We start from the raw sequence: 24,831 nt of genomic DNA, 5'->3' as shown, positions 1-24,831 counted from the left end.
AACATACTGCAGACATTTGCTAAGGCAGACCCAGTCATCAAGACTCAAAGCAGTTTTCACAATCTGAAAATTCTGTCATGCTCGCGTCCTTCTTAGTGATTCAAATGTAAACAAGGCTTAAAGTTGACCCGAGTTGCACACAAATTTATGTGACGGTTGGCCAATTCCTCATGTCTATAAAACCATTCAGGATCCCTCTTTCCCACCAGGGTCAATTTCCTAAGTGACCCTTAGCATCATTTTGTTTCTCCTTTTTCATACTTCCTACTAAATACAGACCAAGGCCAGTGTGTCTGCTGAGAGAGCGAGATGACACCCCACGCCATCACTCTCTGATTGCATACAGCTCACTATGTTCTGGTCACCTATCACCACCCTTCTGCTTTTTCTTGCCACTTTTTTTGGTCCATTCCACTCAAAATGCCCAATGCAATGCTGCTGGAAGAAATGATTTAAAAAAAAAAAAAAAAAAGAGAAGAAAAAAAAAGGAGTTTCCATCGTGGCTCAGTGGTTAACAAACCCGACTATGATCCATGAGGACTTGGGTTTGATCCCTGGCCTTGCTCAACGGGTTAAGGATCTGGCATTGCCATGAGCTGTGGTGTAAGTCACAGACTCAATGCAGATCCTGCATTGCTGTGGCTGTGGTGCAGTCAGGCAGCTATAGCTCCGATTTGATCCCTAGCCTGGGAACCTCCCTATGCCTCAGGTGTGGCCCTAAAAAAAAGACAAAAAAAAGAAAAACACAGTACGGTTAATTTCTGACTTTCTGACTTATGCCATTTCTTTCTGTGGCACTTCTGTCTTATCTATCTTCTCTATCATACACAGTCAAAACTGAGAGGCCATGATGTCTTTCTCTGGGATTTGTGTTGTGCTTGACTGCATGGTCAAAGGTGAGCAAAAGTTTAATGATAAACATAAGCCAGTGGTATTCAGAGGAGCCTTTCACTGGAGACGGCAAGGCAGGCTGCTGCAGGGCAGGGCCAAAGAAACCAGGAACTGTAGTAACTAACAGGCCAGGATATATAAAGTATTACCCTGCAAATTTGCTCCTTACAGGTGCTACCACCAAACCATGGAGAGTTGAAATCTCCCAAGAGAAACTGTCCAGGGATAGTGTGTAATAGGTGTATGGGTAGCAAGTCAAATAAGTAAGACCTATCCACATAAAACACAGCTCTCCTTTACATAAATGTGTATCACATCATGTCCCCTGGTATCAGCAGTTTCTGTCCGGTGTTTTGTCTTCCAGCAAATGTTTTAAAAATAGGTAATTTTGTATTTATATATCTATGTATTAGTCAACCTTAACCTAGCAAGTGCAGTGCTGTGAGTTGCCGGAGTAAAGTTTCCATATGAAGTTTTACATACAGTGTGTGTATTTGTGGCATGTTTATGTGTGTGTGTATGTGCATGTGTGTTTCGTATGTATGCATATAACTAGTGATAATCTAGACGTACATGAACAAACAAACCAAGAAGGAAACAGATTTTTAATTACTGTAATCCCACCATTCAGATAAACCCACAGGTAACATTTTGGTGATTACCCTCCTAAACATGTTTCTCCATTTGTATAAAGAACTGTAATCTGTACACATGTTAAAATGTAGAGCATACACATGGTATAATATACTATAAATAGAGAACTTCTATACCCAATCCCTTTAAAGACCCCTTTCTTGTTCCTAAGAAAGGGGTTCAAGTAAAATAAAATGGAATTATTTCAACTGTTCCACCCACCTCTGTAAAAACAAACAAAAAAGAGGGTATAGAGAAAGATAAAACAAGGATAGTCTCTCAGGTAATCTGGCTCTGGTATTTTTTTTTTTTTTGGTATCATCATAATACCACTCTTCTTGTACACTGCTTCAAGATTTATAAACCCCATTCGCATAAATTATAATCCCATGAGGCTAGTAGGAAGAACATTATTGTTCCCATTTTGCAGATGAGGAAATTAAGTCCCAGGTCCTGGAGCTGAGAGCAGAGGGTCAGAACAAGAGCCTGGATCTTATAGAAAATGCAGGGCTACTTTCCAAGTCCATTCCCAAACAGCTTATGCTCTTGACACTTGGGGTTTTTTGTATGTGTGTGTTAATCTGACCATCAGCACACCCTAGAAGAGTTTCCAGTCTCCTGTAAATAAATCTGTAAGTGGATATGATGCCTGGTAAACACTAGCCTCTCTGGGTTTAAAACGAGTTCTCCTAGAGAGCCCCTTCCATGTCAGCAACGAAGGCCCGCTTCTTCGCTCCATCCATTCATTCAGCAGCGTCCACCCATCCCGACACCCAGCATATGTCCTTCACCTGCACTACCCCCATGCTGGCTGCAGACAGCATTTTTCACTGTTATCTAATGGGTCAGCCCCTGACCCACACAGCCCCAATTCTCGCCTCACCTCAACTTCAACTTCCCAGAAGCACCAAGTGAAATTATCAATGCTTCTTTTCTTTTCCCATTTCTATTGTCTAAATCTTTCCACTCTAGCTACTCTACTTCTCTTCAACTTGATCCCCATATTCCTATTTCTTAATTTCCATATTCAGCCCATGCATCTCTAAGAGAAAAGTTATGAATACGAAAACTTGTAGTCTCTGTAAGTAATTAACACAGCAATACATAAATTTTTAAGCACATAAGACTTCTAAAAGTCATAAAATAATCAATTAAACCATTAGAGAGTATAAAAAAACTTAAAGTTTGAGTGATAAATACTGTAATCCTATTTGGCTAGTGTCTTGTTTCCATTATGATAAATAACTGACTAGGGTTTTTAAATAGGTCAACATGAGGTTAGTTTCTTTTTGGCAAGTTGATAAGAGTGTGCTTTCTGTATAAAAGTTAGTGAGTTTCAAAATGTCAATTTTCTATGCATATACATCAAATGCTAGTGCATATATAAATTAAAATATTTTAAAGTTTTTAAGATTGATCTAAGACCTATAGTGCACTAATATTTTAAAAACAACATTTGTCTACTAACAATCTGGTATGTTATATGACTTGAAATGTGTTACTGTCCTTCAACATTCATATCAGATGCAAGTGTTTTCAACTATTATTTTCTCATTTGTCTTCAACTACATAGCATGCTGCAAAAATGCCATGGCATCTGAAAACTGTTATAGTAAGCAACCACTATTTCAATCAGTTCTCTTATTAGCTCCACTTGATAATTCAACTATAAACTATTGAATGCAAAGATTTATCTATGTTCAAGAAAACTAGGTATCTCTCTGATTATTACCAAGATAAAAAACTGGAAATATTTTTAAAATATAAGATATGTCTTACAGCAGTTCTGGCTACATATGAACATTCAATAAAAATATCAATTTTTTGAGTTTGGCAAAAGTGGGTCATGAAAACTCCTGGATAGCAAGGACTTCACAATTTAGGATCCCCAGAACCTACCCAGGACCTGGACACATAGTAGGTCCAAATAAATATTTCATAAATTAATTCTTGAAATTATGTATCAGACAGAACATGCCTGCTTAAATAAGAGCCAGTAAAGTCTGGGCAAAAGAAGTGGACAAGCAGTAATAACTATGGCTTCAGGAAGTGTCATTTAACTCCAAGAGTTCTTTCTTTACATAAATGGACAAAGAATTATGATAGAGGGGTATTGAACAGCTGCGAGGAATTTAGAATGTGTGAATTTTGATTCTAACTTTGCAGTAATCATGTGCAGCTTCATACTGAATCCCGGGATAGTAGCCTCCTAGGCCCAAACTGTGAGGCATTATTGCCTTTCTGCAAAAACCATTTCTACCATGGCTCAGGGCATTCCCTCTGCTGAAAATGCCCTCTTGCTCCTCATCACACCAGCAAAGGAACTCTTGCCCATCCTCCAAGATGCAGATCCAGTGTCACCTTCTCTGCAACCTCTTACCTAACTCGTGTTTTGGCTGGCTTTCACACAGACTAGACCCATTACGTGAGCTAATGATGAGAGAAACAATTCGCAGAGTGGTAAAACTCGAACATTCTCAAATTCGAGGGGCTGGGCTGGGGGCTGGCCTCACCACTGACAGCCTGTGGGACCGCTGACAAGTTATAAATTGATGCTTTGGTTTCCCTGTCAACTAAAATAATAAGAGTAACTGCCTTTAAGGAACAAAAGAAATCATGAATGTAAAACAGAAGACTACCTAAATGCAAGTGCTCTTGCTGTTAATTCTCTCCTGTTTTTTCTCCTCCACTAAATCCTGAGCCCCTAGAATATAAGAACCCTATATCTGGTTCTTCATATTAAAAAAAAAAAGTTAATAATACCTTCCCTAGAGACTATACAATGTTATTTAAAATATAAAATTAATTCACAAATTGTAATGGCATTAAATAGTTGTAAATGCTATACCAATGAAAAGTGAAAAAGTGACTGCTATTATGCCATTAGGATATTAGGTAGCAGATAGCTAAGAACTGGAAAGTCATATGATAGATTTCCAAAGTTCTTCATAAAAGAATGCAAAAGAAAAAAATCTCAGACTTGTGGTATATAATAAAGGTCTTCTGGGAATACAATGTGGATTCCCTCTGTACCAGATGACCAACAGCTATGAAAAATATCTTGAGAAAAGATCAGTTTTGTTACCTTTCCACCTTCTTTGGCATGTCACCTTTTCTGGTTTCTGGCACACCTCATTCCCGAGCCATCTGCACATGCTACTCTGCAGGCAGGTACTTAAAAGCCCGAGGTGGTTCATCCAAATCTAACTGTCCCAATACCTGTATCACCTCCCACCTAAAACCCCTCCACCCTTGAGTTTCTGGGGCAAAATACATGATTTGGGGAACATCTAAACCCCCATGTTTTACATCTCAGGGTTAATTCCTTATCTATAAAACAGAAGGAAGGTTAGCTAGGAAATCTCTAATCCATCCCACTTATCTCAATAAGGTATCCAGAAGGAAATCACTTTGACCAAATTCACAATAAATTATAAAGAAAAACTATACTATGGACATCTGCTTTTAAGGAGAATCTTTATGGACACATAAAGCTCTAATGAAAGCTCCTCAAAAAACATGCAAATGTGACATCCCTACAAAGTTTTATTTACAATTTCATCAACCTCCAATTACAAACGAGATTCTAGTGAGAACGCTCTCTCTCCTTGGTGGAAGTATTCGGAAATACTGTCTGAAGGAAAGTTGAGATCTTCTCAAACTACCTCTTACCATGCCAAGAGAGTGGCCTGAACCACAAAAACACACGACTGGCTCTGCTTTTAAGGAGAATCTTTATGGACACATAAAGCTCTAATGAAAGCTTCTCAAAAAGCATGCAAATGTGGACATCCCTACAAAGTTTTATTTACAATTGCATCAACCTCCAATTACAAACGGAGATTCTAGTAGAACTCTCTCTCTCCTTGGTGGAAGTATTCGGAAATACTGTCTGAAAGAAAGTTGAGATCTTCTCAAACTACCTCTTACCATGCCAAGAGAGCGGCCTGAACCACAAAAACACATGACTGGCTCTGCCTCTTATTGATTATTGAGTGTTTCACCAGGATTACAGCTAAGGTCTTTGTTATGTCTAACCAATATGCTTTTTCCACATTTTCCTATCCTACTTCATCCTCTATCAAAGGATCTGTAACTGGGTCAGCAGCTTAGTAATAACGATAGTCCCTATATTTAAATATAACCCTCAAAGGCCATGTTTTCTTTTCTCTCAATCATTCAGAAAGAACAGCTAAGACTCAGTGTTGGCTGTCTCTACCCTCTGGTCAAAGATACCAGTACTGCAATGGGAACAAAAAGTATGGAGAAGGAGGGCACTGTGAACGAACACTATTAAGTAACTGTGAAAGAATTCCTCCTGGAATACAGACACTGCTTTATAAGACCTAAGACCATTTTAACAAAAAACATTTATTGTGAAATGTCTATGAAACCCTGTAAGGAAATATTTGCAGAGCTGTGCCAGCATTATAATTTCAGTGATAAATGGCCGAAACCCTAAAGTTCCTCTTTCCATCTACCTTGGGGTGTTTTAAAGTACCCGTGGCAAAGTGGCCCAACATTTATTTCCATGGTTGTCAGTCCCTTTTGATACCCTTTCCCCTCCATCTTTTCCTTTAAAAAAAAAAAAATTTAAAGAAGATGAAGAAAAGTAGAAGTTATTTGGTATTCCCAATTACACTTACAGAGAGAGCCCACGGTTAAAAAAAAAAAAAAAGAAATCACAACGTCTGAAGAAAATTACTCCTAAAAAGATGTTTAAACTATGTTGTGAGACAAATGACTTTGTAAAAACAGAGATGGTTCTTTTTTAATTATAATAAAAGGGAAAATAGAGGAGGAACCAAAGAGTCCAGGATGAAAATTAATAGCACTGTTGTTTAAAATGAGAGAATAGGAATAGATTCCATGTTAAACAGGCTTCTTTAAGCTTCTAATTCCATTTAGCTTGGAAAGACAAGGAGAAAGAGAAGATAAAGCTACACATTTAAAACTGACAAAGGGCAGCACTTCCATGCAATTTATAATTAATCTGTGGGACCATGTGTCAGTAGAATTTATTGAGAAAAATAGTTTAGTGCTATTTTATAAGGGTAAGACATTAGAAGAAAAAGTATTGCAATTGAAGTTACACGAGCTAAGAAAATATTATAAAAGCTATTAATCATCAAGATTCAGGTTATAAGTTGGCTAGCAGCTGGAGTCAAGGAAAAAAAAAAAAAAGACCCACACAAGTGGCCAGGTGAATTGTGAGTGTTTTATATCTTTTTCTATGTGTTTCACTTAAGTCACTGCTAAGAAAAAGAATACTAGATGAACTTCTATTTCAGCCTACATTCTATTTATTATGATCTATCTGATCATCCTTAAAACTTCCATAATCATCCTACTACCACCCTCCAAAAGCCTCGCCTCTATATTGGGAGAAGGACATTTTCTTTCATTTTTCTCCATGCAATTTACAACATGTAAATGTTTTACAAAGTAGTGATGCATTTTATCAGTGGTTCTCAACTTAAAAAGCTTCAAAATGTACTGATATCTAAGTTCTATCCTCAGAAATTCAGATTTGGGTGAGGTGCTGCCTGGGCATAGGATTTTTTTAAGTTTCACAGGATTCTAATATGCAGCAAGAGTTGAAAACCACTACATTTAAACAGTGAGTATAAAGTGCAATAGGAGTACCTCAAAATAGAGAAAGAAAAAAAATAAATAAAATGATGGAATGCACATGCCCCCATATACATCTGTCTTACGGCTAATATTCTATAAAAGGAAGACAAATTATAACATGTATAATAAATTATCAATCTTTGCTTTTATACACCATGTAAATCATGAGATTACTTTTCAGTTACTTTTAAAAATTCTTAAAATTACATATCTATAAAGATTTTAAAGCCATGTAAGTAGACTATTTTTTCTACCATAAAGATAGAATATTATTTTTTCTATCACAAAGGTACAGTAATAGATAACAACTTACAGAGTATAAGAGATATAATAGCATTACTATGATTAAAGATCTGTCATTTATCCCATTATAAGGCATATTTAGGAATATTATAACCTGAATGTTTTAATTTGTCTCAGGCATAAACTGGACTTACAAGAACTCAGATGTAAAACTGGATTTTTATTCCCATTAGAAAGTATTTAAATTATTATAAAATGTAGATAACTTTTAAAAAAAAGGTGTCTTTTTTTCCAATATGGCCTTTCATCAAATGAAAAGGTTGTTATTCTATTTAGAATTTTAAAGGATTACTTAAACCAAGCCTGTTTTATCATGTTGGACAACTGACCAGAAAAGATTTAGAGTTCCTTCCTGGACATTCCTAAGAATGAAAAGGAAGCCAACACCCAGAGGGTGAAATACAATCTATATCCATATTTAGATTATAGAGATTGAAAGATGATATATAATTTTTAGATCCTGAATTTTTATATTAGATGCAGGGGCATGTGGAAAAGCAAGCTTAATTTTCCAAATTATTTGAATCAGAGTTGATGAAGATCTTTTACAGCAACTCATACCATCATGTATTGAGGGAAATAAAGAATATGTCAGAGATATAGGACCTAAATCAAAACATCACAGAATTTAATATAACTTAAAAGTCACTTTCACAAAATTCACAGAAATGCAAAATCTGTCTAAACAAGCTGACACACGGTTCTTTTGCTTGAATACTTCCATAATCCCAACAGGAAGACCACCAAAAATCTATAATTTCTAACAACTCTACCAGTAATTCTTCTGGAGCACAGAAGAACAAACAAATTATCCATACTCTAGCCTGATACTAAAAGTATTTCAAATTTCCTTCTCAGCTGTGCTCTAAAACCCCAGAATATCCTAGAGTAACCCTGCTTTATAGAAGCAAGTGCCACACAAATGATTCATTCTTGTGTAACTTTATGGTACAGTCATATGAGCACAAGCTTGGGAACCAGACAGATCAACATTTGACTCAGGGTTCCAAGCTTGATTTGAAATGTGAAATTGGGTGAATTACTTAACTTCATCTTCTCATACCTAAATGGGAGTTATAATACCAACATAAGGTTAAGTAGATTAAATAAGGTGTGTAAAAGAATGAAGGAATTATACAGTACCTGCTTATCACTAATATGAACATTAATAGGATGAAAGGGTTCATCTTCATTTTACAGACTGATTGTATTACTAAGCCAAAGCAGGATGCACTAGACTGAGGGGCAGAACTGAAAGAGAAAGAACCAAAGAGCCAAGGAGAAGCCACCAGCACTGGGAGCTATCCCTGGTGCTGCCCTCAGGCCCAGGGCCCATGGTTTGCTTGGTCCTGTTACCTTCAGTTTCTAACATTCCTCAAAAGAACCTAACTCTGATCTAATTCTTACCTTGATTTGATAACATGTTCCTGCTATCTTGTGTTCCTGACCTTAATTCCTGTTTGCTCCCTCAAGATGTTGATTTGATTACTTTCCTAGATGAAAACCCAGCCTGACACCAAACTGCTTCCTCTGCTGGATATTTTTTGCTTTGAAATTTTTGACCTAAAGTTATATCTTTTTATCACTAGCCCCACCAATCATAATTACTAACAAATGGTCAATGTCCCGTTCCCCTAAATTTTTTTTTCAGGAAATCTTAAATATGCCTGCAGCAGTAATTAAAAATAAGCAGAAAGTCTGAAAAGAACTAAGAGTAATTCATCCCAAGAAAATAGCAGCTAAGTAGTAAGTAGTGCTAGGGTGACAAAAATATGACACAAGTTAAGGACTACTTCTCTTATGTTTACAGCAGAGATCACTAATCGATCCTGAAGTTCTTTTTTTAATCTTGAATATGGCCTTAGAGTCCTCAACAATTTCCAAACAGTCACTACAAAGCAAAGATAGAACACAAATAGAAACCTATCTGTCTCATCCCTGAGTCAGTATGACCATGTGGGTTCTGAAGAAGGATTTTTTTTTCCCTTTTAAAGTCTCAGTTGGAAAAGTCAGATTATACCTTGATGGTATGAAGAGAATAGAAGTACCTTTGCAATTCACTTACGTTGAAAGCAAGTACATGGTTATTGGAGAATTAGAGCTTCCTCTTCTAAGACTGGAGGTGTTAGCCTTACGTCCTGGATAAATTCCAACTTAGGTAATTACATTCTGCTTACCTCACCCCCCTAGCAATTTTTTCAAGTGAATCCAGTATTATTCTTCACTTCCTTCCCTAACTTGCTGTGTAGCATTGTGATGAGCTGTTAAACAGCTGCCATGCTTCACTCTGCAATGGTGACTGTGCTTCACTGTATAATTTGTAACCATTCGCAGTGTGCTTTGGAATCTTTCAGGATGGAAGTGTTACCCTAAAATGCAAGATATCATCATCATTCTAAAGGCATACAGTACAACTGCTTATTTCAGTTAAATTCAGCATAACATATTTAGAAAATACCTTATTTCATGAAAAACCATAAAAGTAGGTTAAAATACCCATGAAACATGCTACAAAGATTATATGAAAAGGTATTTAAAGAAAGCAAACTATTTATCAACTATATGAATATTCTGCCAAAGAAAGAAGTAGTAGGAAGAACAAATGCTTAAGACATTTTTATTTGAAAATACATCTGCCTTCATCAGATGGTAAAAATTCCCAATGTCACCCAAGAAAAACAGTGAAGAGAAAAATTGAACGTTAAGTCAATGGGAAATGGAGGAATGCCAGCACTTATGGAGAAAGAGATCAAGGATAAATACATTTTTTAACATTTTCTTAATTCTCATCAGTACAACTAGGGAATTATACAAATTCATTATCATGAAGACATTGAAATTTCACTGTGGATTGCCTGAGGACTCTGGTAGACAGAAAGAGATATTTTGGCAATACTGAAAACAGTGCAACCAGGAGGGGCCCCTACAGGTACATGGACTTCCATGGATTGTTGTTTAGTAGAGATGCTTTAGGTCAGTGGTTCTCAACCTTGGCTGCACAACCGAATAATCTAGGGAACCTAAAACAAATGAACAGGAGTTCCCATTGTGGTTCAGCAGGTTAAGAACCTAACATAGTGTCCATGAGGATGTGGATTCAATCCCTGGCCTCACTCAGTGGGTTAAGGATCTGGCATTGCCGCAAGCTGTGGTGTAGGACACAGATGCGGCTAGGATCTGGTGTTGCTGTGGCTGTGGGGTAGGCTGCAGCTGCAGCTCCAATTCGACCCCTAACCTGCACCTGCAGTGTTCCATACACTACAGGTGCGGGCATAAAAAGAAAACAAACAAACAAATAAATCCACTAATAACTGGGTTCCATCCAACCTTAGAGACTCTGATTTAATTGATCTGGACATCAGGATTTTTTTTTTAGTTCCCCAGGTGTTTCTAATCTGCAGCTAATGTTTAAAAGCACTGCTTGAAGCGACATCTTAGTAACTTGATTATAATTGTTGTTTGACTGGCTGTTTTTTAAGAGAGAAAAATCACATTATTTGAAGGCTCGTGTATTGACATATATAATTAATATAGGCAACACAATTAAATACCAAATACATGTTTTATGGGGTGATATTTCATCAACTGAGAGGAGAAAAGGCTTTATCGCATAAGGATCATATTTCTGAAGGGCTGCAATTCCGATGCAATCTTTTTTTGTAGTGACGAGAAGAATTTCTGCCAGAAACAATAATTCTGTATCTAAGAGGTTTGTGAATTTACAGTTAGTTCTGGGTACACTATCTGTGCTACAGATCTGTCTTCAGTAAACTATACAAGCTCATGCTAGCTTTTCCCTGCCACATACATCTGAGCCATACTGTCTCTGTTCAAAAAATAAACAATAATCCATTACCATTTTGATGCTTATCTACTTTCAAGTGGAAGTACGGCACCCTCAGCCAACCTGAACATTCACAGGATGCAGAAGAAATGCCTGCAAGCATGGGCACAAACAATTTCCAATCAAAGCCAAGTACTCAGAAATTGCATATAATGATGTGAACAGCAGATTCTTTGTCTACAGAGTAAGATATAGCTCCACCGACTTTTATTGATTAAAACAGCCTTGTTCCACAGGCATTAACCCTGAAAAATAGCTGTAAAGAAAAAATAACAAAGACAGGACAAAGATAAATAAAAAGTAAACAGAGCAGGTGAAAAATACCCATAAGTAAGCAGGAAAGGGTGCTGGATAGCCCAAATACTTTAATTGTAGTGACTAAGGACTTACATTATACATAAAGTTATTTTGTTGGTGAACTAAACTGGTCATAAGAAGAGATGGAGAAATCAACTAAACATTACAATAGTTTGTGGATTAGCCATATTGAAAGCAAATTAAGCTTTATATCCTTTAATAATCACCAAAAGCACTGAAGTAGCAACAAAAAGAGGTCAATTCATATGCCTGTGTGTAGCAACTAAAACTGATAAAGTATAACAGAGTAGTATGTCTGATCTTATATGGGAGAAGAGCAGGGAGGTGTGCACAGCATATATACCATGAATTATCTATGTTCTCACTTAATCCTCCTTTCAACTCTTGATTTAATGTTAGGGAAACTAAGGCTCAAAAGAGGTGACATAATTTGACCAAGCTGCACATCTAGAAAGTAGCCAAGCCAAGACTGAAACCAAGCTGTGACTCACAAGTTTATGTTTTCCCCTTGCACCATGCCCTCCCATAATACATGAGACTCCCCCTCGACCCCAGCCCCATTTGGTGTCCTCTGAACTAATCTATCAGCTCACCCCAAGAAGCACCAGCCAGCTATCCAAACAAGACTCAAAGATAAAAAGAGGCTCTACCTGACTGCCCTAAGGAAGAGGCAGAACAGAAATATCACCAAAACCATCAGGCAATGGAAATGTTCAATTATCTTCTAGAGAGAAAGAAAACAGAAGGGACACATGGGAGTAGATTATAATCATAAATGATAAGCATGAAAACTTACAAAGATGAAGCACAAAAAAATTGATAGCTGTATATAGTATTGGTTCATTCAGAAACCAAGATACCAAATCCCAGAAAAAAAGAGATGATCAGAGGGATTTTCAGGTTCTGAGTTTTAAATGCTGGAAACGCCTATTCCTTATTCCTAGAATAAGTTTACCAGAAGAGCAAAATATGTTATGAGCAAACAGAACTGGCTGAGTCATATGCATTTTCATCTCAAAATGAGTTACAGATCAGGAAAGCTAGATATTTTCAGTGAAAACAGTAACAAGATCTGATTCAACTGAAATATTTGAGACTTTTCAAATTCTAAGAAACCTCATCATTTATTCCTGATTTAACTGACCTATTTTATCAATGCTGATTAACCCCATTCTACTAATTACTAATACAATGAACAACCTTGGTTGCACATTCTACCCATCTCATGAATTTTTTCAAGTAGTGTTCAAATTGTGATTGTGCTGCTATCTATAACCTCGGATAAAAACTTCTCTGCTGTAGTTTTCTCAGCTATTAAATGAAGAAAGCAGACTGGAAGACTTTTAAAGTTTCTATTTCTTGGATACTGTTCCAGTTCTGGAAAGTTCTATTTTTATTTTTTCTCATAAAAATAGCAACTTCCTAAAACTGAATACAAAACAAATTTGTCCCCAATAGAAATGTGGTTGACATCTCTCTCTGATTTTCTCATTTCATTTATTTAAAAAATAAATAATTTTAAAACTTATGAAATTTTTAATTCATTCTTCTGCTTGCCTTCTATTTCCAACAGAATTAATCACTTAATCCTGGATATCCCATTTTCCCATTGTCTCTTGCTTATGTCCTTTCAAATCCATTTTCACAGCCTGAGACAGAAGCTCCCTCTTCAATTAGTAGAAAATAATTATAACGAACATCTTTGGATTTGGTATTATAAAATGAGTTTTTGATACTATAGCCATGATATGTGGTAGGTTCGAATAGACCCTTCTTTTCTCTATAGAATCACTCAGTCTGCTCAGGACAAGAGTTGATACTTAAAAAGCAGATTTACACTGAGTTAGAATGAGATGGGTGTCCCAAAGAGATAAATCAGTTCTGGAATTGTAAATGAATTTAGAGTTACCAGCCATTGCCATGAACTTAGACTTAGCTGGTGGGAACAGCAAGCACTGAAATAAAGACAAAATTTCAAACACGGAAGATATTTCCATGGATATACAATATATACCATATAGGAGAGAAGAGGTACCAAAACGATATTTTTAGGAGTTTCCTTGTGGAGCAACAGATTGAGATCCAGTGTTGTCACTGCAGTTGCTCGGGTTACTGCTGTAGCCTAGTTTTAATCCCTGGCCCGGGAACTTCACATGCTGTAGGCATGGCCAAAAAAAAAAAAAAAAGGTAATTCTTTTGCTATCCACAAAGAATGTTTATATGAATTTTAGTGTGTGGCCAAGCAGGGAAATTAAAGGAAAAATTTCTTCCATTCTTACTTTGTGGCTACCTAAGGAACAGGACAAAGATTTTTCAGTTTAGAACAATAGTCAAAACTGAAAGGCAAGTATTTGTGCAACTAATGAGCTTATCTATAATCAAAGAAATTTATAACTAGATTTCCTATATTAAATTCTTACTATTAGATTTGCTAAATTTTTTAAAGTTCCATGTTTAATAATACTGATACACAAAAATGGACTCATCCAAACAAAAAGAGACAATTATTTAATTAAAAACTAGTCTCATGGAACTAGTCTCGCTTATTAAAAAATTAATTTGCAGGTAACGCTGAATCAGATATAGTAAGAACAAAAACAACTAAACATAAGAAAAGCTTATAATTTCTAATCACTCACAGGGGCAATGCTGTAGATAGCAGGTAACATTACAAACCTTATTAGATGTGAGAAAGGTCTGTGATTCACCTCATATTAGGTCACAAGTATAGAAGAACCACAACACATTTGACAAGAGTACACATGTAAAATATTACTTGTATATAATATCCTTAGCAATATCTCTAAGTAGAATTCTGGTACTCAGTACAGCATTGTAAAGATAAGTCAGTACCAGAGCAAGCAACACTGGCTTAAAACAAAAAATTGGAAGTTGACAAGCAAACATCACCTGATGCTCCTAAAATTACTAAAGTCATAGTGGACTACAATTGGGGGCACAGTTCTGGCTCTACAAAAAATTAAAGAAATTAATGAGGGCACTAAAGATATGTTGAGGACACGAAAATTAAAGACAACAATAACGGCCACTTATTTCAGGCTCATTATGCCTCAAAGATTTTACCAAGTACCTTACATATAGTACCTCATTTAACTATTACAGCAATTCAGTGAGACTGCTATTACTCTCTCTACTTTACAGATGAGAGAAGAAATGAGGTGGGGGAAGTCAAACAACATCAGCCCAGGGGTGGTACTAGGATATAACTCTGACATCAAAGTCCATTTTCTTGGGTGCTATACCACACATCATCACATAGCACTTCATCTCAGGATTCCCTGTCCTTAGGGACAACTCAGAAAACTAAGGGAAGAGGAAGTCAATAAACTCCTACTTATCCAGAAAGAATTCAAGAGATGGGATGTTTGCAAAAATTCTGCACTTGATTTGCATAAGATCATAACAAATGTCAAGAAACAGATATCTTGAACTTACTGTAAAAATAAATAAGCAAGCTATACCAAGTATATCAAAGGAAACAAAACTTCTAGAAAAGCAGGTCAATATAACAAATCACCCAAGGTTCTAAACGACACTGAAGCAAGGGAGGATACTTCCTGCTGGTAGCTCCATCTAAATGACCCACCATCATCTCCAACCCAATATATAACACTTGAATTCACCATCTCCATTTAGGCAAATCTATTTCTCAGTTCTGACAGAAAAGATATTCTCCCAGTCACTATCTCAAACTTCAGGATGCCTCCTGACAACTCCTCCATCAAGTAAGTGTCCCACCAACTTGCCAAGTCTACAACCAGTGTAAGTATGTACATTACCTCTTTTACATCCATATGCTACTTCTCTAGTTCAAGTCTTCAATAATCTGTTCTAGTAATTTTACAACTTGTTTCTCTGCTTCCTTTTTCCTACCTCATTGACATTCATTTGTCAATATCAAATTTCCCATTTCATAATCCAGCCATGGCTCCCAAATAATTATAGGCTAACATCCAAATTTCTTGGCCTTCATTCCCATTTCTAGTCTTACCACCTCTTTACCCAAGTGAGATAAAGGTAGTTATTCTCTTCTAGGTCCAATGATCATTCACGGACACAAATCTGGTTGCAGCTACTCTCTCCATCTGTGCCTTCACACTTACTTCATCCCACTCCCCCTCTTTCTCTCATAGCAAGAAATAACATGGCAATAAAGGAAGCAGTGTATTGGAACCTGACAGTTTGGGTAGTCACACGATTTTAGGCAAGCTTAACCTTCTAAACCTCACTTTTCTAACTTGCAAAATTAGGATAATAGTTAGCTTGGGGAGAGTTGGTAAAGATAATAAGTCATACACCTAAAGTGTAGGCTCAAATGCATTTGATAAATGATAGCCATTATTATCACAGCCAAAGCTTAGTCTTTAATGCCCTGTTCAAATAACATAAAAACATTGAGTTTTTTCCAACCTTATACTTGGGGTCACCTGATTATGCCTCTTCTCTTTTTCTGTTTTGCATTTTAGGGCCGTACCTGCAGCATGTTAGTTCCCAGGTTAGAAGTCGAATTGGAGCTGCAGCTGCTGGCCTGTGCCACAGCCACAGCCATACCAGATCTGAACAGTGTCTGCAACCAACAGCACAGCTCATGCAATGCCAGATCCTCAACCCACTGAGTGAGGCCAGGGATCAAACCCACATCTTCATGGATACTAGTTGGGTTCATATCAACTGAGCCACAATGGGAACTACAGCATGCCTCTCATTTCTACAAAGATCTTACAATTAAGGACGCTGTTTTATATGTCCTTATATCCTAGCATACCTTGCATTTATCATAAAAGGTTTTTTTAAGTTAAATGCAACAATTTGCTGATCTCCAGAGAAGGGGCTCTTCCAATATCCAGATATTTGTTTCTGTCACTTAGGAATTCCAGTTTCTGGAATTACATTACTAGAAAGGACGTAGTAATAAACAGTGATTGTTCAATCAGAGCAAAGGACGAGTAGGGATGATATTTCAATGATGCCTGGGTAAATCCTGGTGAATTTTCTCTACTCTTCAATAGGTGTACTTCTGCTGTGACTTATCTTCTAGATTCAGCATCTCTTTTCTTAGAGTCTCATGTTTCCATGTATTCTACATTCCATGCAGATTGCAGCCCTTCTGTTAACACATTCTTTTGTTAAGCCATCACTGTCTTTTCCAGTCAATCATATTTCCCTGTAGCTAAGTGCCCAATAAGATTGTTTGGACTGGGGGCTCTAAATGTTTCTCAACTTCCCATTTTCAGACCATATTTCAAGGCATGCTCTGTTCACAGATGACCAATCTCATGGCAATACGTGCTCCCATTTTTTTTTTTTTTTTTTTTGCAGCCTATAATATATGACCAGGCTCATTAACTCTTTTAGCTTTCAGGCTGTGTATTATTATACCCATTTTAGAGGTAAGCAAATAGCAAGCTTTTAATAAAAAATGGATAAACAATGGGAATAAAGCCTCAAGGAATTAAATTACTATTAAGTATACTTTATTGACTCTAATTACTTTGAAGCACATTGTTAAAGAATTTCCTAAAAAATAAAGTTTTAGGAATTCGCTGGTGGCCTAGTAGTTACAAATCTGGTGTTGTCACTCCTATGCCTCCCCTAGCCTGGAAACTTCTGCATGGTGTGGGTGTGGTGAAAATTTTTAAAATTAAAAAATAAAATAAAATAAAACAAAATAAAGCCTTTTCTCTGGAATTTCTCAGGGAATAAGCCATTCTGGGTAAGAAATAATTCTGGTAGTTTACTGTTGAATGGTTATTCCAAGGTTTTTTTTTTTTTTTTTTTTTTAGTGGAAAAGTTTCTTCAAAGGAACACTGAACAACCAAAATGACTTCTGTACTGATCACCCTACTTAACCATTCCACATTCCAGCACCACAAGGAATGCATGTTTTATAGGCAGCAGGCAGATGTGGACAGTGGCACATGTGAATTTCCCTCCTGTATACTCACACTGCTCAATTATGACTGCTGTGTGGCTACTGTCATGGAGACTGATAAGATATAAAACAGTCCCTACCTTTATCTATATTAGTAATAAACTTTAAATCCTCAGGTGTTCTATAAAATTACTAGGGTTTTCAGAATTTTGCCCCCCCCACCCCCTTACTTTTGAGTTTAGAGTCATACTGAATGGGTAAGCTTGTCAAGAAGACTGTGAAGAGAAAACCACAATGGTGAGGATGGGAATTTTAATAAAACCACTAACATTAACTTAACACTTGGGCACTGAGCTCCGTCAGCATATGGGAGTAATTATTCCAATCCTCATAATAAGCCTAAAAAGTAAGTACCACCTAGAAATTTCAATTTCCATTTTACAGATGGGAAAACCGAAGCTCTAGGAGGTTAAGCAATTTACTCTAGGCTGAACAGTGTTAATAAGCGGTATATACCAACTAGAATCCCAATACACCATACTGCTGACTCCGTCTTTCATTCAGCATTACCCAGAATCAGATGATTTGAATAAGTGATTTTTAGAAAGATAACTAAAGCTGATCTTTTAAATATCAAAGTAATTTACCTGAAATCTTTCAAATATGCATTGCACACAGCCCTCCTATAATATATAGAGTATATAACATAATTTGTTCTTGTTTTCATGGCTCTACACTAACGGCCACTCACTGTGCTATGGGAAGCTTGGTGATGCCCACTGAGCCTAAGGAAGGAAACAGAGTCTAAGAAGACTTTTTGCTGAATTCCCCTCAACTATGGCTTGAGTTTGTTGCATGACGTTCATCCACACTTTGCAGCAAACTTGCTTCTTGACTCTCTTTGGGTTGAGGATGCAGTCCCTGAGAATATTCTTGGATTTTCAGTTATTTCTCTACCTTGTGATCTGTGGCCTTTGCTTCAAATCTCTTAGAAGAGTAACTATGAGGACTTAAAAAAATGTACATCAAATCTTTGATGTAAAATCAAGCACAATGTTCTTTACATTTGAGTAGAACAAGGATAAATCATCTTATAATAAAAGGATAGATTTTTGTTGTTGCTTTTGAATTCAGAGTGTTTTGTTTTGTTTTTTTAGTGAGGTTATTGTTATTAACCAAGTTGCTCAGAGCCGAAATCTGTTATAATTAGGCATTAACATGGATAATAATTTCATTTAAAAGTACATTTTGAATAAGTCAAAGTTTATCCTAGGCAACTTCAGGCCAACAAAGGGATAATGTGTGTGTGTGTGGTGTGTGTGTAACCAAACCAAACTCTTTTCTCTTAACAACGAGAATGAGAGGAAGATGGTTACAATACAATGCAGCACGAAAGATTTGCATTAGATATAAAGGAGATTTTTTGACAGTAAGTGATGTTAAACATTGGAATGATTTATCAAAAGTTTTTTTTTTTTTAGTACACTGATTCTATAAAAAAAATTTTAATGGCATTCAAAAGAAACACATTTTTGCATTCATTTTGAAGAGCCGAAATAATTGTTAGCAAATATGGATATGTTTAAATATATCAAAGCAAAACTTTTCTTCTTCTACTTCAGACCGAGATTAATATTCAAGAAGACAGTACCCAGTTCATTATTTCATAGAGCAAAGGCAGTATTTTTACTAATATGTCTAACACTAAAACTTTCTCAAAATAGCTGAGAAATATGACCACATGTGGTAAGGACATAAAGGTATTTTCTGGCAACCCCCTCAAGAGCAGCACTCTTAACTGCATAAAACAAAAAGTTTTCAGTGGGGAGCCACGGGGACTGCCTTCTGTCCTATCAATTCACAAATTCTCAAATTACAGATCTGCTGTTGTTTTCTGACACATCTGCTTTGCAATGTAAAATAGTGTTTTCTTTAATAAGAATTCTTCAAAAAGCCCTTAGGCTCCTCGCCTTTGTTTGCACAGCCTGAGAGTTTTCATTTAAAGTTTTCACACTGTTTTTAAAATTCTCCATTTTTTGTTTCTAAAATAGGCAAAGTCCATAAACCTCTGTTCTGGCTTCACATTTTAGCTACATGGAAAAAGTGGAGAAATGTGCAGAGAAATTCTTAAGGTTTCAATAAGTGAGGTTATTCCAAATGACCAACATTGTTTTCCTCCCTCTGGCGTCAAAAATGCAGAAAGGAGGAAAGCAGAGATGCTTTTCATATAACCCCTCTTTTTAGGAAGTAAAATCTATGAAATGAGGAAACTCACAGGTAAAATTCACTCTGGTTTACTCAGTGGCAACTCTGACAATCCAATATTTTGAAAAATAGGAATATATAGATATTGAAAAAATCACAGAAACATAAAAAATTTTTCCATAATAATCACATCGAGGTTGATACTTGATGTTCTCAGTATTGACTAAATTGAACCTGAAACCCAGATAAGCATACATTTTCCACCCAAAGTGTGTGTACTTCAATTAGTTCCAGATCCAAAAGTCAACTCGTATGGATACATTTACCCACTCATGAAAAGATAAGTAAGTGAAAGATTATTTTAAGATCTCCACTGGAAACATATACATTTGATCTTTGTACATCAGTGATGTGTTTAAACTCTTTTTTCATAATATAATGGCACAGAGAAGGCAGGCAAGTGACAAACACGTCACAAGAATCAGGCCTTGACCTGAGCATTTATGTCTCTTCACCTTTAATCCAACTGAATGCCATTTGAAGTAGATGATATCCACTTTGAAGTTCCCTGATGGAATTCCCTGGGAAGACATGACCTTTTTCAAGGATAAGGGATGCTACTTTGGAATTCACTGTACTTCCACAGTCTATTCTTATGGGGTCCAATTTGTTGGGGGTTGGAATAACCTGGTTACATGAAAATCATGGAAATGGCCTCTACAGGGGAGACAGATGGAAGAAGCCTGATGTTGGAAGAAGTGCAGATACAGTTTGCTCTGTCCTTGACACCTAATATGATGGATCAGGCACTGCCCCACAATACAAGTATCATGTTATAAGCTAATGTGTCAGGGAAGATAGTTTGGATAAATAAGAGATATCTAGAAATAGAAAAAAAAATAGTTTTCTTATACATGAAATAATGGTGTAAGACTACAGCTATTTCTTTGATTATAGTCTTCCTACGCTGCTTCTTTAGGTAAATTTTCAATTTTACCATGAAAATTCTTTCTTAAATTGTTCATTCCTCTTCAAGGCAGGAAAGTCATCATCTCATTTTCATAAGGAGTGCATTTTCATTAGTCCTTGGGTTGAGATTCTCTCCTGAGCTCACTGGATAGAAAGTGACAGGACCAGGATTCACATCAGGGCTTCCAGCTTGACAGACATTCTCTGTTAAGACACTCAAAAAATACTTCTTAAAAAAAAAGCTCATTCCTTTTCAAGTGTCCTCTTTTGCAAAACTTCAGCCTTTTATTTATTTATCTATTTATTTTTTTGGCTGCACCTACAGCATACAGAATTTCCTGGGCCAGGGATCAAATCCATGCCACAGGAGGGACCCAAGATAATATAGTGACAACGCAAGATGCTTAACCCGATAAGATGCAAGAGAACTCCAAAATTTCAACCTTTTAAAAATCTGCTTTCTTTTTTTATAATGATTTTTATTTTTTCATTGTAGTTGCTTTACAGTGTTCTGTCAATTTTCTACTGTACAGCAAAGTGACCCAGTCACACATAAAAAGTCTACTTTCTAAGATCTTGAGTCCTTTCTTTCATAAAATTACCATGCATGTTCCCTTCCATTCAATGTTTCCATCAATTCCCTTTCATAAATTATTTGTTCTTAACTGGTCTAGTAGCAATTCACTTCAAAGTCAAGTACCAGGGTCCAGAACCTCTCTTTACGGAACAGGTAGTATAGAAAGACTGTTAAGAGTTGGGTTCTAAAATAAGGCAAAAAAGTATCTGATTTCTAGTTATACCTTTACACTCTGTAGTGTAGGCAAAAAGTTACTTATATTCTGTATGGCTGCGTTTCTTCAACTATAAATGGAAAATATCTTTTAGGATTGCTGGAAGAATAAAATGCTAAAATATGTATAATATGCTTAGCATAATGCTGGGCTAAAATAAGACTCAGGAAGGTTAGCTGTTATGGTTAGCTCTACCTTCTAAAGATGACACTGTCAGAAAGTAAGTTGCAAATTCTTCAGATGTTCTGATTTCACAAGACTGAGTCTTGCATAAAGGTGTAAATAGGTAAAATTCCCCAGTTTTACGAGGCCTTGCCTTTATAACAGCCACATGATCTAGAGTAGGAAAATACTGGCTTCTCCTAGCCAATATCTAGCTGGGGAAACCACAGAATTCCCTCCTTTGTCCCTTCTCAGTCACACACTCATTAGTACCATGGAGATCTATGTGAACTCTGCCTTTAGTAAAATTTCCTTAATTTTCAACCTAATTAGGTGAAAAAAAAAATAGATAAAAAAGATAGCTTATTGAAATGTTCCCTGGTCATCCATACTTTTGAACACATAGTTTTCCTCTGCAGTACATTCCTGTCATGAGTCTCATCCCATTAAGTCTTAAGATCATATTTATCTTTCAGTACAATATGAGCTGAATGTCTGCATGTCCTCAAAATTCATACATTGAAATCCTGGAAGCTCAATGTGATGGCAGGGAGAGATGGGGCTTTGGGGAGGTGACTGGGTCATGAGGGTGGAGCCCTCAGGAATGGGATTAGTGCCCTTATGAAAGAGGCCCCAGAGAGATCCCTCGACCTTTCTACTATGTGAGGACACAGTGGGAAGACAGCCATCTATCAATCAGGAAGCAGACACCAAACTTACCAGACACCAAATCTACCAGAGCCTTCACCAGACACCAAATCTACCAGACACCAAATCTACTTCACCAGACACCACATCTACCAGAGCCTTGATCTTGGACTTCCCAGCCTCCAGAACTCCACCAGACACCACATCTACCAGAGCCTTGATCTTGGACTTCCCAGCCTCCAGAACTCCAGAAACAAATTTTTGTAATTTATTAGCCACCCAGTCTATGCATTCTGCTATAGAAGCCCCAAAGGACTAAGATGTGGTATTAATATTGCAAAAGCTCTTTTGTTGACTACCAATCAACAGGCAGAGTTGGATGCCTTCAATACCAAAGGTGCCAATACATGCATCTTAGCAGCAAAGGGAGACTCGGTGCATGAAAGGCTCCGGACAGAAAGATCTAAAAAAGATAGCTTATTGTAATGCTCCCTGGTCACCTAAGCTTACAGATATTGCAACTGCATGAAAAGGGCTTAGATGTTTATTATCTCCCTTTAGGTGATTATGGTTCATGTACATCCTAGCATAAGGCATGACATTTAGCTTCATTTGCTGTCATTTATAATTTCTGCCAAAAGTGGGTTATGAATTTCCCTATATTATACAACTGAATTTACTGGTTACCATTTAATCTTTCTTAATAAATCATAGTCATCTTTTTGATGTACAAGCTGTACAACCAAGGAGAAATGTCTGCAGGGGTTCTTCAGTGTGCAGAGTTGCCTGCCCTGCCCCTAGAATGGCTCCAGGCTGCTAGGCTTTTTCACTTCTCATATATTTTTTAAAATGGTTTATTTCTCTCCTCCCTTGTTGTCAAGCTGTCAGTCAGCTGTCACTTTTTACTGCTGTCAGTGAGCCTGCCTTTATCACACCCCCAATTTGATGCTGCTAATCTGCTGTCAGCTGAAAAATCAAGACCTCTGAAATTGCATTTGCAGTAAGTGGTGGGCTGAGCACTGAATGGAGATTCTGAGATAGGAGTTCCAGTTTCTGTTCTATTGATATCTAGCTGTGTGATTACCAGAAGACACTTAACTTCTCTGGGCCTTGGTGCCTTTATCTTTAAAATGAGAAGAGTCTGGGGGAGGGGGTGTGAAAGAGAGAGAAAAAGAGAGACACAGAGAGGCAGAGAAACAAAGAGAAAGAGATCCCACCTGGACTTGAAGCCTTTTTCTCTGGCTACCAAAAAGAATACATGAAACTCTTTTGTGAGTTAACAAAATGGAGGGTGGGTACCACTGACCCTTGAATTGTCAAATTCAAGAACAGTTTTAGTCTTCACTTTATTTAACTCTTCCTCTGAATTAGCTCTTCCTTTTGCTCCACAGGAATAATTCTCTCACTGATGACCTCCTGACTTTTATTTTTTTCTTCTCATTTCAACCATGGGTTCTTCCTCCACAACCCCTTAAGTGTCAAGGGTGTCTGTCAAAGGCCAGTCCAAAGCTAAACATGAAGGTAATGATAAGAAGCCAGCAACAAGGTTGAGAAACAGCAACATGTGTCCTAGAAGCCAGCTTAAGACTGTGCCATAGTGTGTCCAATCCTGATGTGTGAAGTTAAGACGGGACTGAGAACTGACCACAGGAGTTAGAGGCATGGAAGTCAGCAGTGACCTAGACAAAAACCGTTTCAGTGAAGTAGACTTAAGAGAGCATAATAGGAATGAAATAGGAAACAAGTATAAACAACTCTTTCAAGAGGTTTCAGTACTAAGAGAAAGAAAGAAGTGAGGCAGTAGCAGAGGAAGAAGTAGAATCAAGAGACTGCTTAAAGATGTAAAATAAATAGCATTTTTGGTTTGTTAACAGGAACCATCCAGAAATGAAGAAAACTGATGATACAGATTAGAGAAAACATTTGATAAAGCAATAATTTTTAAGTATGCAAGAAAGATGGGCTCTGGCAAGAAAGTGGAGACAAGGCCTTAGACAGAAGAAAGGTCAGTCCATCCATAGTTCCAGGTGTGAAGATAAAAACTATGCACCCAGAAGCACATAATTGGTTGGGTACATGTGATGGTTGCAGCACATAGAAATTCTTTTCCAATTGCTTCCATTTTTTTTTTTCAGTCATCATTTGAGATGAAGATAGCAGATTTGGTATTAAATGCTTACAAAGAAAGGACAATGAATAATTAGTTATTTACAAGATGGGAAATGTGGTACATTTGCTATGCTGCTCAAAGGGCCCATCTGAATTTAGGAGTTGTGCATTTAGAGTAAGCTAATCAATATGGCTGGATGTTTTTCTCCTAATCAATAGGAAAGAAAAGGTGCAAAAAATCTGAGAGTATACACAAAAGTTAAGTACAATACAGAATGAAGTTAAACTGGAGACAAAGGCGGAAATTTAGGACAAGAGAAGAATGAAAGTAAGAAGGTGGCTCCTTCACCATCAATGAATGGTAGGTTCTTGTGTGGCCAAAAGGCTTTTTGAGTCAGAGTGATAAAAAGAATAAATAAAGGAATGACTTT

At 36.9% G+C, this 24,831-nt stretch overlaps 1 protein-coding gene and 2 long non-coding RNA genes across 27 annotated transcripts in view; 1 reads left to right on the top strand and 2 right to left on the bottom strand.

Moving 5' to 3' along the window:
* Positions 1 to 24,831, bottom strand: part of GTDC1 (glycosyltransferase like domain containing 1) — a 476,816-nt gene that overhangs the window by 276,448 nt on the left and 175,537 nt on the right. The gene's annotated exons all lie outside the window — the stretch shown is intronic.
* The window catches only part of LOC106508109, a 51,425-nt gene that overhangs the window by 5,604 nt on the left and 20,990 nt on the right, over positions 1 to 24,831 (top strand). The gene's annotated exons all lie outside the window — the stretch shown is intronic.
* Positions 1,825 to 16,199, bottom strand: LOC110256946. The gene is made up of 2 exons (XR_002339029.1): positions 11,318 to 16,199; positions 1,825 to 9,830 (listed from the first exon to the last, which is right to left on the bottom strand). It is a non-coding gene; the product is annotated as an uncharacterized LOC110256946 (long non-coding RNA).

The sequence above is a fragment of the Sus scrofa genome, chromosome 15 (assembly GCF_000003025.6).
Source record: "Sus scrofa isolate TJ Tabasco breed Duroc chromosome 15, Sscrofa11.1, whole genome shotgun sequence".
Taxonomy (NCBI): domain Eukaryota; kingdom Metazoa; phylum Chordata; class Mammalia; order Artiodactyla; family Suidae; genus Sus; species Sus scrofa.
The sequence above is the reverse complement of the archived record's forward strand: the minus strand, read 5'-3'. Positions and strand labels throughout refer to the sequence as shown.